Raw genomic sequence first — 16,586 nt, forward strand, 5'->3', positions numbered from 1 at the left:
ACTCTGAGAAGCACAGCTATCTGCCTTCATTGAAATATACCTCAGGCTGAGACTTGGGGTGGGATAGCAAGTCAGTTGATCTTGTGCAGGAAGGTGCATGCGACCTTTCCATATCAGTTCAATCACACCACCAGTCCATTCTTAACCAACTGCGGAGCAGGACCGGTGCCTTTCAGCTTTTGGCTTTGGGGGTGTTATTCTACCAACAGACAGTCCTTTGAGAAGAATTAAACAGTCCTAGGAATTAACAGATCAGAATGTTCACACTAGGGCAGCGCCTGTGGCTCAGTGAGTAGGGCGCTGGCCCCATATGCCGAGGGTGGCGGGTTCAAACCCAGCCCTGGCCAAACTGCAACCAAAAAAAAAAAAAAAAATAGCTGGGCGTTGTGGTGGGTGCCTGTAGTCCCAGCTGCTCGGGAGGCTGAGGCAAGAAAATCGCGTAAGCCCAAGAGTTAGAGGTTGCTGTGAGCCATGTGACGCCATGGCACTCTACCCGAGGGCGGTACAGTGAGACTCTGTCTCTACAAAAAAAAAAAAAAAAAAAAATCAGAATGTTCACACTAGTTAATCTTTTTTCTGACAATGAGCATGAGGGTAGTAGAAGCTGGTATTGATTCCAGATAGTTTTTCTAACCAAACTAATTTTTCACTGTTGACAAGTGAAGGCAAGGGTAGAACTGGATCAAAAGCTGAGGCTTGGCCATCTGGCATTCCAAGCGAAATTGTGTCCTATAAGCATTCCTTTTATTCTGCATCCTGGGTCTGTTTCAACCATGAGATAGGAGGTTCTTTGGTACTAGCTACTGTGCCCTTCATCCAGGGCCATTAAAGGTGTCTTGGACTCTTTCTTTCTCTGGGATCCCTGCCTAGCACCTTCCTACCTTTCCCTAAAGATTTCTTTAAAGGAAAAACAACACATCACTCCAAGATGTCTGGCATTCCTTCCTCTTTACCTGCTAGGAGCCTGTCATCCATCTTCACTGCCTCCTTTTCTCTGTCATGCTCAACAACTTAACAGCTTCTGTCCAGGCACCTGAACCAGAGGACTAAAACCTCCCCTGCAGACTGAATTTTAGGTCTCAATTTATGTAAGAATCTTACACAGCATTGCTCATATAAATTTCAGTCCCCGCCCCCAACCCCGAAAAAACAATAACCAAAATATGCAACTTTTTTTGGTGGGAAGAGAGATAGTCCTGTGATTTCTACCCGTTTCCTGAGGCCTGCGGAAATAAACCTTTAGGTACTTAAAGTTAAAAAAAAAAAAGATTGAGAATTGAACGCCCTGAGGTGGCTTCAAGCCGCCTCCTCCCTGCTGCCTTCCACTTGGCCCAGGCCACATATTGCCAAGGATCTGCCTGAGTTTGTGATCTCTGGGTTAAGATCACCATTTCAGGGTGGTGCCTGTGGCTCAAGGAGTAGGGTGCTGGACCCATATGCTGGAGGTGGCGGGTTCAAACCCAGCCCCCGGCCAAAAACTGCAAGAAAAAAAAAAAAGATCACCATTTCATGGGATAGCTGTCATGTATTAGCTGTGGGATCTTGGGTGAATTAGATGAACTCTGAGCTTTAGTTCTCTAACCTATAAAATGAGGACATCAGTGTCCATTTGTATGTGAAATTAAATACTGTATATAAAGCCGAGTTCAAGGACCACATGGAAAATCCTTGGGGGTGGGGTGCAGAGAAGGATGAGCTAATTCCTTCTGTAGAAAATAGCAATAATATCATGTTTGTTTTGTGCTTTATCATTTCCACATTTAATTTTTATAACAGCCTTGTGAGTTAGGCAAGATGAGGGCGTGATTATTCCTACCAGCAGCCTTGGATCCTTTCGAGGCTGGGATCTAAACAGAAGTAACCAAATGTCATCCACACAGAAGGGATAATGGTGTAGAGAATCAGAGAAGCCCCCTACTTTGTGTGGTCATGGGACTATGAGGTGGTGAGTGAGGGGTGAGGACCTGGTGTTGGACTCCTACGCCAGCGCTCTCGCTGGTGAGCACCTTTTGGGATCTGCTGCAGATCTGAGTCAGGGCCTGGCCGGTGGTGGGAATGGGAGGGTGGTGGCTCCAAAGGGGAGTGAAATGGGGTGGGAGCACTAAGGGAGGGAGCTAGGGTGAGGTCTGGCTTTGTCAAGGCCACTGAGACTTTTGAAGGCAAGTGCCCTGGGTCTTTTTAACTCTTCTGGGCCTCCCATTTTCTGTTTCCCACCTCACACCCTTGCCTTGGGCCTGACCACCTTCTGGGAGAACCTGCTGGCTCTGGAACCTAGGAGGCCTCCTGGATGAGGCTAAGCCCAACACCCTCATCTCAGCTTCTCTCCCACCTGCTCCTTCCCTTCTGCTCCTAGCCTTCATCAGCCAACTTCATATGTATCTCATTCTTTTCCATGAATAACTGTTAATTTTCATAAACACTGTGCAGTATCTACTACTATTATCCATATTTCACAGGTGAGTATCCTAATGTATAGAGAAATTAAGTAATTGGCTTGGTCACTTGGTCACGATGTAGAGCCAGGATTCAAATCTTGGTACATCTGACTCCAGGGTCCAAGCTGAACCATTATGGTGGTCTGTCTCCAGAGGACTGGCAACCCCAGACTCTTGCAAGATCAAGCTGTCTCAGAGCATCAGAGTCCCATGTCATCTGGGACACAGTGACATCCAGCCAAGATGCTACCGAGGTGAGAGGTCTTTAGGTTTTGCCATAGGGTAGCAGGAGAACTTAGGACAATACCCTCAGTGGTTGTGTCTGTGTCACCCACTTCTGTGACTAGCCTTTGTCTTTTCTTTTTTTTGAGACAGAGTCTCACTTTGTGCCCCCATCCCCTGTAGAGTGCAATGACATCATAGCTCACAGCAACCTCAAATTCTTAGGCTCAAGCAATTCTCTTGTTTAAGCCTCCCAAGTAGCTGGGACCACAGGTGCCTGCCACAACGCTCAGCTATTTTTTAGAGATAGGGGTCTTGCTGTAGTTCAGGCTGGTCTCAAACTCCTGAGCTCAGGCAATCCGCCCGCCTTGTTCTCCCAGAGTGCTGGGATTCCAAGCAGGAGCCGCAGCACCTGGCCCAGCTAGCCTTGTCTTGACTGGTAGTCTGTATTTTCCTTTTCTGTTAGGAGTGCAGCATCTCCCTATACTTAGCATTACCCCCCAGTGAGGGTAACCCTGAATAATAATGTGGTTTGCACCTTCCTGTCCTCCTCTTCTTCAGCAAATTATCCTCCGAGCTCCACCACCCTTGGGCTTCTCTGACGCCATCCCCACCAGGCTTCCCTTTCAAAGCCAGTCCTCCCCACGGGCCTTGGGGTTGGAGGCACCACAAACTATCAACTGCTTCCTTTCTGGGAACATTTCGTGCCTCTTGGCGTGGGTTACCCTGCTCCTGGCTGGTCCTCCTGCCTTCCTGAAAGTTTTCTCACTGTCTCCATCTCTCCATCCACCCTTCTTCCCAGGGGCTGGGAGACCGATTCTTGCTGCAGGTGCCTGATTCCCTGTAGCTCTTTTTTCACACCCTGGAGGCAGGAAAGAAGTTTGTTGGGGCAGAGGAGGAGGGCGGGGAGGAGAAAGTGCAGAAGCTCCTCTGCAGTATTCATCAGGGCCCTGGGGGGTGGGCGTAGATATATTAGCAGAGGATGAGATGGACCAGGAGATGGTTTTCTGACCATCTGTCCCAGCACTCAGAGCTGATCAGTGATAGGAACCCAGCTCACAGGCGACGTGAAGCAGACCTGGTAAGCTACTTACCGGCTGATGTTTGGATGTTTGACTCCTCCAAATCTCATTTGAAATTTGATCCCCTGTGTTGAATATGCCTGGTAGGAGGTGTTCGGGTCATAAGGACACATCTCTTGTGAATGGTTTGGTGCCCCCAGTGAGATACAGGGAGTTCTAGATTTATTAGTTCAGGTGAGACCTGGTTGTATAAAGGAGCTTAGGGATAGAATCGTGTTACCGACCCACCCAGGAAAGATCCCTTGCCTGGAAAGCATGTCCCTCCCAGGAAATAGTGAATGGATCAATCCAGGACCCCCTAACCTTGTCCCACCTACCTGCCCAGGTAAAACTATGGACAGACCAATCCTGGTGGTCCTAACCCTTTAAATCCCTGTCCACCATAGCCCGCGTATGAATTTCTCCCTAGTCAGGAATCTCACCCCATCTGCCCTCTAGGTGGAATAAAAGCCACTTTAATTGCACAAATTGGATTTCCATTTTCCTTTCCTCTCGCATCTCGGAATGATTTTAGCACCTCCTCCCTTCTCTGGCTCCCTCTCTCCCACATGACACACCTGCTCCACTTCAACTGCCACCTTGACCATAAGCTTCCTGGAGCCCTCAGCAGAAGCAGATGTTGGCACGATGCTTCTTATACAGCTTACAGAATCATGAGACAAATAAACCTCTTTTCTTTATAAATTACCCAGCCTCAGGCATTTCTCTATAGCAGCACACAATGGACTAATACATTAGCTTATAATAAGAACTCAAAACACCAAGCATAGGATTGTTTTTTTTTTTTTCTAATATGGGGATCCTGCTCTGTAGCCCAGGATGGAGTGCAGTGGCATCCTCATAGCTCACTGTAACTTCAAATGGTTGGGCTCAAGCGATCTTCCCCTCTGGGCCTCCAACATGCTGGGATTACAGACATGCGCCACCGTGCCCAGCTGCATAAGATTTTGCAGAGGTGGCTTGATGAGTGGTAAGTTGGAACCAGGGTTTTGAACAATCTGTATTGTACTTGGGCCTCCTTCTCCTCTGCACCCATATGCCCCCAAGTGTAGCCTGCCAGCCCATGAAGTGCTTTTGTGCAGTTAGGAAAAGAACCTCCTTTCTTGGGTGGACACAGCCTCATGCTGAGAGCACAGCTTGGTGAGCAGAGCACAGGCTGGCTTTCAGCCCATGGGTGATCAGGGGATCTTGGGCAGTGTATAACCTGTGTGACTTGTGTAGGGCACCTGCAGCCTGAGGATACATGTGCAGCCTCATTATCCCTGATGTATCCCTGGCTCTTGTGCCTACTCTTGGAGGATGTCACCCAGCCAGGTCTGAGAGTTCCAGGCACCATCCCATGTAAGTCTGTAAATCAACTGAAGCCCCAGCCATCTCCGCGCCACCTCAATCACGTCCTGAGCTGAACAAAGCTCAGGGTCCACACTACTGTCTGGGTGCCCCGAGTTGCAGTAGAAATGCACATTCATGCCATGGATCCCAAGGGTAGTCTGAATTGGGTGCTGGAGCCCTCGCTGCGGACAACCCAGGTACATGGCTTGCTCTCTGCGGCATCGTGTCCTTGTGCATCAGATGCCGATTGGGCCCTCAGGTCATGCACAGCCCGAGGCTTATGCTCCCCTCTGTGTCTCTTTTGTGTGAGTTAGGATGTGGTGAGCCCTCTGGCAGATGTCGGTAGCTCATGGAACTGATGGCATCTTTTGGTAAATAAGAGTGTCCTTCTTCTAGGTGGTTGCAGCAGTGATGCGAGGCAAGTTCCTGGGTGAGCAAAGTGTAGGCTGATCTCAGCTCCTACCTGCCCTTGGTCTTATTCCTTCTGCAGTTCCCAATGTGTCCACACGGTGGTGGTACCCTATGAAATAGCCTGCTCCAGGGCTGTGTGGGCTGGTGCACCCTCTCCTGCACCCATGCTCATTCATTCATGCAGTGGAGATCCCTGGGGCCCCATCCCAGCAGCCTGGTAGACAGGCTGGCTCACCTATGAATCCCCCAGTGAGAGTTACTGCTTGGCTCACACCAGGACCCAAGAAGGTGGAGAGCTGCCCTGTTGCTAGCTCCCACGGACACCCTCTTCCCTGGGCAAAGGGGTGCTATTCTAGGCCTGGGCTCCACCCCCCATTGTTTTGTTACCAGGTTCTTTCTTCAGATTTGTGGGCCACGTGGGGTTAGGTCACATCTTCTTTTACATCAGCAAACCCCAATTGGGTTTCTGGGCTTTTCTGGCTCTTCATCTGGAATGCCTCTTAATTTTTTGATGATTTTCTGCAAGTGTTGATTTCATCTCCTTTGAGAGGATTTTCCTGTTACTTCAGAGCTTGGAGGAAGACCTAGTTGTCACTCCCATATACTGGTCATGCCCCAGTCCTACCAAGGAGATAAAGTTCCTGGCAAGGCTCCTATGAGCTGTGGATGGGAGGGCAGGGAGGAAGGCACTTGGGCAAGTCTTCAAGGAGGAGATGGGCTTCGACCAGGCTCTTCAAGGATGAGGAGAACCAGCAAGAAGGAGGGGAGGGAGGAAGTCATAGGGGACTGTGTTGGGGGACTCTTCCCCTCAGCCTTTTGTGTGGGATCAATATTCCAAAGGGTACGGTAGAAGGGGATGGCGCTGCTTTTGACACTTGGGCCAGTTCCTCCCTAGGATGGGATCTGGAGGGGTCTCCTTGCCTTTCTCAGAGGCACGGGCTGAGTCTGCTGGCATGGGAGGCTTGTCCCACAACAATTAGTTCAACATTTTGTTTTTTTGGTGGGTGGTCAGCCCTGAAAACCCTGCTGATCCTGGAAGTTCAAGGGCATGGGGTCATGACAGCCTGTGAAGGACTCTTGAGGCTGTGAAGTCAGGCCCTGGCTATTAAGGTGAGAGATAAGATGATGGACCTCTGAATGAGGAGACTGGCCCTAAAGAGCATGGCCTGGAGCTCACCTTGAGGCTGGGGATAGAAAAGATTTGCTGGGGTACGGGTAACTGAGGGGTATTGGTATGGGTAACTGAGGGGAAGCTATGGCGGGTGCAGACTCTAGTCCTGGGCTCTGGGTCTCCCAGTCTCACACACTCTATCCACATAGTGCCATGCTATTATTCTCTCAATATTTTCTTTAAAATGATTTCAACTAAATTCACTTTAAAAACCAGCCTCATACAACTTTACACCCACTAGGATGACTACAATAAGACAAAAATGGAAAAACAACAAGTGTTGGCAAGGAGACAGAAATTGGAATCCTCATAATTGCTGATGGAAATGGAAAATTGTGCAGCTGCTACGAAAAACAGTTTGGTGGGTCCTGAAAAAGTTAGACAAAGGATTATCATATGACCCAGCTCCTAGGCATATTTCTCCAAGAGAACTGAAAACTCGGACTCAACCAAATGCATGTCTACACATGTGCACAATGGCACTATTCACCATAGCAAAAAAGGTGAAAACAGCCCAGATGTGCATCAACAACTGGATAAACAAAAGGCGTTATATCCATACAATGGAATATTCTTTTAGCCACACAAAGGAATTAAGGTTGATACTGGCTAATGTGGATGAACCTTGAAACCATTAAGCTAAGTGGAAGAAGCCAGATACAAAGGTTACATGTCTCGTTTATATGAAAAATCCAGAATAGGTAAATTCATAGGGATGTAACACAGATGGTGGTTTCCAGGGGCTGGGGGAAGTAAGGTCATGGGCAGAAACTGCTTAATGGGTATTGGGTTTCTTTTGGGGTGATAAAAATGTTTTGAAATTAGAAGTGCTGGTTGTTCAACATCGTAAATGTACTAATTGCCACTGAATTGTTTATTTTTAAATGGTTCATTTGTCAAATGGCCATTTAATGAATGCTCTAACTCCCTCGTGTTTAGGGTAACCATATATCCCTGTTTCCCTGAGAAAGTAGTTGGTTACATTTACTTCTTCAGCAAAATTATGACAGTGTAATCTTTTAGTCTCAAAAATTTCTTATTTGAATGATAAATTTTATTGTCTCCCTACTCATAATAAATGAAATGCAAGTTTAAATTTAAAAATGCTTCATTTTGGGGGGGGGTTTGGTGGCGGTAGCACAGTGGTTATGGTGCCAGCCACATACACCGAAGTTGACAGGTTTGACCCAGCCCTGGCCAGCTAACCAACAGTGATAACTGCAACAACAATAACAACAACAACAACAACAAAATAGCCCAGCGTTGTGGAGAGCGTCTATGGTCCCATCTACTAGGGAGGATAAAGCAAGAGAATTGCTTGAGCCCAAGAGTTTGAGGTTGCTGTGAGCTGTGTGGCCACAGCACTCTACCGAGAGTAACATAGTGAGATTGTCTCAAAAAAAAAAAAAAAAAAAGCTTCATTTTTGTAATGTGAATTACACTTCAATGTAAAAAAGTGAGAAAAAATCAGCCTCAGTGTTCTGGTAAAGAGAGGGTAATAACACCACTTATTTCTTAGGGAGGTGTTAAGAAATAAAATAGTATGTGCTGGCTGGGCACGGTGGCTCACCCACCGTGAGCCATGCTGGCTCATCCCAGCACTTGGGAGGCAGAGGAGGGTGGATCGCCTGAGCTCACAGGTTCCAGACCAGCCTGAGTCAGAGACAGACCTCGTCTCTAAAAATAGCCCAGTGGTGTGGTGTGAGCCTGTAGTCCCAGCTACTTGGGAGGCTGAGGCAAGAGAATCGCTTAAGCCCAAGACTTTGAGGTTGCTGCGAGCTATGATGCCACCGCACTCTATCTACCAAGGGCGATAAAAGTGAGACTGTCTCCAGAAAAAAAAAAAAAAAAAAGAATAGTATGTGCCAAGTGGTCAGCATTCCTACTTCAAAGAATAATGGCCTAATAATCCTAGGTTGCACCACGGGATGCCCCAAAGTCTTTGTTCTGGCCCCTGGGGAATGTGGCTTAAGTCCTTGGGCAGAGAACCAGAAAAGCCCAAATAGCTGTAGATGCGAGGTGGCGCTCCTGACCGCTGTCCCAGTCGTGCGGTCAGATTGGGCCTCTTGCAGGACCCATCAAGAGCCAAAGCAAGGGGAGTCCGCCGGCTTTTCCCTGCCTGGGAGCCGCATGTTTGGACACCAGGGGGCGCTGCTGGAATTGCCGTTCCCAGAAATCGGGGGTGAGTTTAGGCCTCCGAGGATATTAACAGTGTAACGCTACAGGAAGGCCTGGGGGCCAGTGGATGTGGGATTTGTAGGCCTTCACCAGTCTTCCCACGTTGCCGAGGAACAGGCATTGGGGTCCTATGACCAGAGGAGCCCGGAGGGCTCCTTCTCTCCCATTGCCTTCTGGCCTCGTGCCCTGCCCCCTCCTGAGAAGTGGAGGCTGCACCTCCCGCCTGGGTCCTGCCTCGCTCCCCAGTACCGCGCCAACGCTGTGCCTTGGAGCTGGGCCAGGGCCTGAGAGGCCGGCCGGGTGGGAAAGGCACCAAAGCAGGTGGCAGGTTGAGGTTGGTCTCCCCACTGGCACCCTCTGTGCCATGAAGCAACAGCCTTTCCTTCTGTCCCAGCCACGTCTGCCTGAGCCAGCATCACCTCTGCTTCCTGTTTTACTGGGCGGTTCTCAGCCAGGCTGGCGTCGGTCTAGAATCCCAGTGCGTCTACTGAGACCCCTAGTTTCCTCCGTCTTCTTCAGCAGCGACCCTAGCTCCTGATGCTCTACCCAAACCATCATCACATTGCTACCTGGAAATCCTTGCTTGTCCCCAACCCCAGGACAGACCGGCAAATGCATTGATGGCCCAGCTCCAATGTCCTGCTTTGCATTCCTGCCAGGGCCACTGCATAGGCTCCCCCATGTGAGCCCATTTCACTGTACACTTTTTTTTGGCATAATATTTAGGGAAAAAGTAACAGCAAACCAAAAAAGTCTAGACACAGGGAGCTTTTTGCAGCCAATGCTGTTTTTGTGGCTCGGTGCACTGCTCTTGAAGCTTTTCCACACATTCCCTCTGGCTCTCGTTTCCCACCGGTACATCTGTGGCCTTGTCTGTGTGTTTATAGGATCTAATTTCACTGAAATATTCTGGCCTCGTGAAGTATCATTTCTTACTGGTAAGGAATACAAAGGATACAAAGGACACAAAGCATTCTAAGAAATGCCAATGCTTGGCACGTAGAGCCTCTTAGTGCCAAGTTTGTCTATTATGAGCTCCCGCAATGTTTGGAAACAGTTTTGCTTTGTCTGTCCCTGGATCTTTGGGTCCTGTAGTGACACTCTGCGGCAGTATTGTGTTCTGGGTAGACCCAGGCCTTGGGGTTGACTGGACTACATCAAATACAACTGTGTGTCTTCGAACAAGTTATTTAATTTCTCTGAGCCTCACCCGTAAAACGGGGGAAGAAAGAAGTAATTCAAAGAGGTGTTTTGAGAATTTGAGTATATGTACTAGGGGGCCAGGTGTGGTGGCTCATGCCTATAATCCCAGCACTCTGGGAGGCCAAGGCAGGCAGATTGCTTGAGCTCAGGAGTTCAAGACCAGCCTTAGCTAGAGTGAGACTCTGTCTATAATAACAGCCAAGCGTTGTGGGGGGCACCTGTGGTGCCAGCTACTTGGGAGGCTGAGACAAGAGAATTGCTCGAGACCATGAGTTTGAGGTTGCTGTGAGCTATGACATCATGGCACTCTACTGAGGGCGACAAAGTGAAGACTCTGTCTCAAAAAAAAAAAAAGAAAGTATATGTACTAGAGACATAATAGGTGCTCAATAAATATTGTGTGGGGGATTATTAGTAAGAGCAAATCAGCCCTTTCTTTAAAGAGAACACGATTTTTTCCTAAACACCATTGCCATTCTTAATCTGACTGTGAAGTTATCGTTCCTCAAGACATCCAGGAGGAGAGGCTGGGGTGGGGGGTGTTGCAGGGTGCAGGGAGACCTGGGCTGCCACTTGCTCTTTAGGGACCGACCTGCACTCTCAGGATAAAAGCAGGGAGAAGACTCCAACTCTGCTGGTATGAGGTGGATCTGGGCCCTCTGTCTGGGTAGGGTAAGCAGCTGGCAGAGAGCTGGGTGCCCATTCCAATGGCTGGTCAAGGGTAGAAGAAGGAGATTTGCATCCAAGTGTGAAATCAGATCTTGGAAAACTCAGTGGTGTGAGGGACCCTAGGTGAGCACTCTTAGTCCCAAATATCATGGCCACTGCTGGAAGTCTCCCAGCTATGGCGGCACAGAGCCATTTGTCAAGCACTTACTATGTGTATGATGCTAGTCAAAGAGCTTTCCCTTAGGAGCAGATTTTATCTCCAAAATAAGCCCCACTGAATGAAGTTTTTGTGAATTCTGAACTTTATGTGTTTTGTTTATTGCTGAGTTTCACAAGACAAACAAACCTCTTTTCTTTATAAATGACCAAAGCTACTGACCAGCTAAGAAAGAAGGAATACTGTGAGATACGTACTACTGTAATCACAAGAGGAAATTCAAGTGCAGAGAGGTCAAGTAACTTTTCTGAAGTCTCTAGGCTGGCACAGTGAGAGGTTGCCTCAGTGAGAGGCTGCCTCTGAATTCCCCATCTTCTTTCTGACTGTTTTTATACAATGTGTGACCATCCCACACCCTTTGGTGATCTGCTTATGTGGAACTTTTCCTGTCCTGGCTGTCTGTAGATAGTTGCAGAATAGACAAGATACCTTTGGGGCACTTAGCTACATCCAGTATTGATTTACCAGTTTTACAAAGAGTTTTCTGTGGTTGAATACGCCATTCATATATTTCATTAAAGGGTCTGATTTACAACTGCTCAAACAAATAAAGGCACGAAAGGAAAGATTTCTAGGGTCGAAGGTATGTGGATGAAGGCTCAGTTGGAAGCCCCTCTGGGCAGGAGCTGGTGCCTTTCAGGTTTGTTCTGCTTGTTTTCATTTTTTTTTTTTTTTCTAAGACTGAGTCTCACTCTGTCGCCCTGGATAGAGTGCCATGATGTCAGAGCTCACGGCAACCTCAAACTCTTGGGCTCAAGCAATTCTCTTGCCTTAGTCTCCCAAGGGGACTACCGGCTCCTGCTATGACACCTTGCTAGTATTTTTCAACTTTTACTGGAGATGGTGGTGGTGGAGTGTCTCAGTCTTCCTCAGGCTGGTCTTGAACTCCTGAGCTCAAGTTATCCAGCTGCTGTTGCCTCCCAGAGTGCGCAGATTACAGGTGTGAGCCACCAAGTCTGGCTTGTTCTGCTTATTTAATAAGGGTCTGCGAAAACAGCTGTGATAGTGTCTGAACATGCTCTTTCTTTTTTTTTTTTTTTTTTTGTGTGTGTGTTTTTTTTTGGCCGGGGCTGGGTTTGAACCCGCCACCTCTGGCATATGGGACCGGCACCCTACTCCTTGAGCCACAGGCGCCGCCCTGAACATGCTCTTTCTTCTAGACAGGGGAAGACACTTGGAAAGAAATGAAGACAGACTAGCTAGGAAGTGAGCAGCTGCTGGCATGGCTGGGTGTCTTCGCCCAGGAGCACTTCTGCCTCTGCCTACCCCACTTTCCTCCCTGCTCCTTGGCTCCCTTCTTCTCCCTGCACCTCCTCACTTGCTTCCTTCCTCACCTTCCCATAGCTCACTCTGATTCAGGAGCTTGGGGGACTTTGGTCATTGCTGTCCCAGCTAGTGGGTGCCCTCTCCAGTCTGGGCTCCACCCCACTGCCCATTCTCGCTTGTGGTGCTATGAAATAGATTAAAATTAGTAAATATATACAATTTATGAAATATACTTAAGAACATAGATGTGGGCTGGGTGCGGTGGCTCACACCTATAATCTTAGCACTCTGGGAGGCCGAGGTGGTTGTATTGCTTGAGGTCAGGAGTTCAAGACCAGCCTGAGCAAGGCTGAAACCCCATCTCTACTAAAAATAGAAAAAACTAACTGGGGATAGTGGTGGACGCTTGTAGTCCCAGCTACTTGGGAGGCTGAGGTAAGAGGATCTCGTTAGCCCAAGAGTTTGAGGTTGCTGTGAGCTATGATGACACCATGGCATTCTATCCAGGGTGATGGAGTGAGACTCTCTCAAAAAAAAAAAAAAAAAAAGTCATACAAGGAAGTTTCTGTGTTACAGTGAGAAAATAAGAAGGAAGCAGGTGTCTGGCCTGGCAGGGGCAAACATCCTGAGTAGCTGAGATTATAGGTCTGTACTACCATGCCCAACTATTTTCTTTTTTATCTTTTGTTGAGATGGGGTCTTGCTGTGTTGCCCAGGCTTGTCTCAAGCTCCTGGGCTCTACCAAGCCTCCTGCCTTAGCCTCTCAAAGTGCTGGGATTATAGGTGTGAACCTCCATGCCTGGTGCCACAATTTTTTTTCATGTTTCCTTCATGTTTTGTTTTGTTTTGTTTTAGAGACAGAGTCTCACTTTATCGCCCTCAGTAGAGTGCTGTGACGTCACAGCTCACAGCAACCTCCAACTCCTGGGCTTAGGCGATTCTCTTGCCTCAGCCTCCCAAGTAGCTGGGACTACAGGTGCCTGCCACAACATCCAGCTATTTTTTTGTTGCAGTTTGGCCAACGACCAGTTCGAACTCGCCACTCTCTGTATATGGGGCTAGCGCCCTACTCACTGTGCCACAGGCACCGTCCAGGTTTTTTTTTTAATTCTAAATTAATAGGAGGGTACAAACCATTAGGTTATAATGTTTGTGTAGTGCCACAATCTTTTAAAAAAGCATTAAAGTATTACCTATTTGTATGTTTATATATCTGTGCATGTTCAAATATATACAAACAAATGAATGTTAATAGAGCCTTTACTATTTTATAATGTTACAAAAATAACAAACTAAAGGAGTAAAATTAGAATTTGGATCTGTTATGTAAAATGATTCAGTTATTTTACACGCAGATTAATAGAGATTCTTTTTATCACCAAATTATTCTGCTAATTCTCAGTGATTTTCCCATATTCTTTTTTGAGACAGAGTTTCACTTGTCTCCTTCAGTAGAGTGCTGTGGCATCACAGCTCACAGCAACCTCAAACTCATTGGCTCAAGCGATTCTCTTGCCTCAGCCTCCTGAGTAGTTGGGACTATAGGCACCCGCCACACACCCAGCAGTTTTTTAGAGACTGGGTCTCACACTTGCTCAGGCTGGTCTCAAACCTATGAGCTCAGGCAATCCACCCACCCTGGCCTCCCATAGTGCTAGGATTACAGGTGTGAGCCACTACGCCTGGCCCCGCTCTTCCCATATTCTTAATAATTTTTTAGAAATTTCCTTGGATAGCCCTGACCTAATTTTATTTGTTTACATTTAAAAATACTATCACAGACCTGAATTCACCATTCCAGAAATTAAATTTGCTTTGATGACTATAGTAATTGCCCTCAACCTGGCTTGCCAGCCTGTAAAATGTAAAGTGTAAGCATGTATATGAACAGCAGATGCACTTGGGGCGGGGGAGTCTGTGAATTTTGAATGGTATGGAAACAAAGAGTTTTCTTATCTCAAAGAAACCTATAGAAATTGGAGAAGTTAAAAATAAAGCTTTTAGCTGCTTTGCTGTTACCTAAGGAAGTAGCTATAATAAAATCAGACCATCATTCAAAGCAGGAAGACTCATCACTATGCTAACCCCAACAGTATTAGCCAAGATCATTGCTCCTATAACCACATAAGAAAAGACAGGTCTGGGAGGAATTCAAAGAGGGTATTTTTAACTGTTGAGACAAACCCTTGATTCCAAAAAATGGAAAAATTTGGAAGTGGGAAAAGTTTGCATAGAGATTATTCGGTGCTTTCAGGATGGCTGACTCATAACACCAAATGATTTGTAGTGGAGTTTTGCAAAAATGCTTTATGACATTACTCACAATAGCAGGGATAAATTGGTAACCAGTATTAGTGGGGTATTTTTAGAGGTATTCCTAAGGTTGTTTTTAAAACATTTCCAGCTGCCAATAATGTGATCCTAAAGGTGACATGTGGAAAAAAACCAGGGTCTTGAGGGTCCTTCATGCCTCCAAATGGACTTTAGATAAATGCCTCTTGCAATAGGTTATGAACAGGTTCTAATTATTATTATTTTTGTTTGTTTGGGTTTTTTTTCCCCCTCAAGTGGATTAAGGCTTTTCTTTGCTGCAGTGCTATGGTTCTAACTATGGCAAACATTTTTTTTTTTTTATTAAATCATAGCTGTGTACATTGATATGATCATGGGGCATCACTCACTAGCTTTACAGACCGTTTACCAAGTTTCACATATACCCTTGTAAGATGTACCGCTGGTGTAATCCCACCAATCCCCTGGCAAACATTTTTGTTTGCTTTTGTTTTCCAACCTGGGAATTTCCACTATGTCTTTAATTATAACAAAGATATTAATTTTACTGTTTATTATTTATGTATCTATTTATTTATTTATTTTGAGACCAAGTCTCATTTTGTCACCCTTGGTAGAGTGCTGTAGCGTCACAGCTCACAGTAACCTCAAACTCTTGGGTTTAAGCAATTTTCTTGTCTCAGCTGGGACTATAGGCACCCACTACAACACCCGCCTATTTTTTTTTTTTTTTTTGTTGTTGTTGTTATTGTCATCATTGTTTTTTTAGCAGGCCTGCGCCGGGTTGGAACCCACCAGCCCCAGTGTATGTGGCCAGTGCCCAAACCACTGACCTATGGGTGCCGAGCCACATTTTACTGTTTATGTTATTAAGGAAATCTGTAAAATTTGCCTTTTGCCCCAAAACTTTACAGTCCTTATCATCCATAGTCCTAAGGGAAAATAGAACTAATGGAACTGTAAAATTAAAATTAACAAAGCTCCCTCCAAATCCTATGGCCTAAGATACTATCATTAGCTTTAGTGTGTATAAGTCCACCCCCCTCTTGGACCCACAGGTTATCTCTTTATGATTTCATAAGAGATCACCTGGGTGTGGTGGCACATACCTGTAACCCCAGATACTTGGGAGGCTGACATGGGAGAATTGCTTGAGCCCGGGAATTTGAAGCCACAGTGAGCTGTGCTTGTTCCTGTGAATAGCCACTGCAGTCCTGCACTCCAGCCTGGGCAACATTGCCAGACTTGCTTCCCCCTCCAAAGCAAAGGCCTGCCCATGTGTTTGAATATTTCACCACCAATCTTAGACTATATCCTATTATAATTACAATGAAATATGATTAAGAATTGCAAGAAAATCATACAATACCTCCAGCTTTATCATCAAGATTTCCAAACCACACACCCATACCCAACAACAGGAGATTTAATGTTCTGGAAATGACTTGAGAAAAACTGTCCTTGGACCTTATCAGATACTGTTAACAACTGACACAGCAGTAAAACTCCAAAGTATAGATCCTTAGGTTAATATTTCTCAGCTCAAAAGATATAGTACAACAGTTCCTCTTGACTTCTGGGCATCCATTCATTTGAGAATCTTAAAATGAGGTTCTTAGGTATTTTCCTGACTTCTCAGAGGTGGACAGCTTCTGGCAAGACTCAGTCAAGTTTAACATTCTGATTTAACACCCTTTCCTACCTATTATTCTACATTGCTTTTTATTCTTTGAAGCCACCTAAAACATTAATGCTATCTCCCTTATTTTCATCCTATTACTTTTGACCTCTTATGTTCTCCATCTACCACTTAATAGAAAACTAAATTTTCTTTTACATTTTTTTCTCAGACCAAAAATGAATCTACTGCTCTGAATCTAACAACCCTGCTGACAAAAATTTAATAACTGTTCTTTTAAAATAAGCTTTACGGGCGGCGCCTGTGGCTCAAGGAGTAGGGCGCCGGTCCCATATGCCGGAGGTGGCAGGTTCAAACCCAGCCCCGGCCAAAAAAAATAAAAAAACCATAAAATAAGCTTTACGAGGCAAATTCCCCTTAACAGGCTCCTATGGTGATTACGTTTCCTTCACATCATTAATCCCAACCT

The sequence above is a fragment of the Nycticebus coucang genome, chromosome 5, assembly GCF_027406575.1.
Source record: "Nycticebus coucang isolate mNycCou1 chromosome 5, mNycCou1.pri, whole genome shotgun sequence".
NCBI lineage: Eukaryota > Metazoa > Chordata > Mammalia > Primates > Lorisidae > Nycticebus > Nycticebus coucang.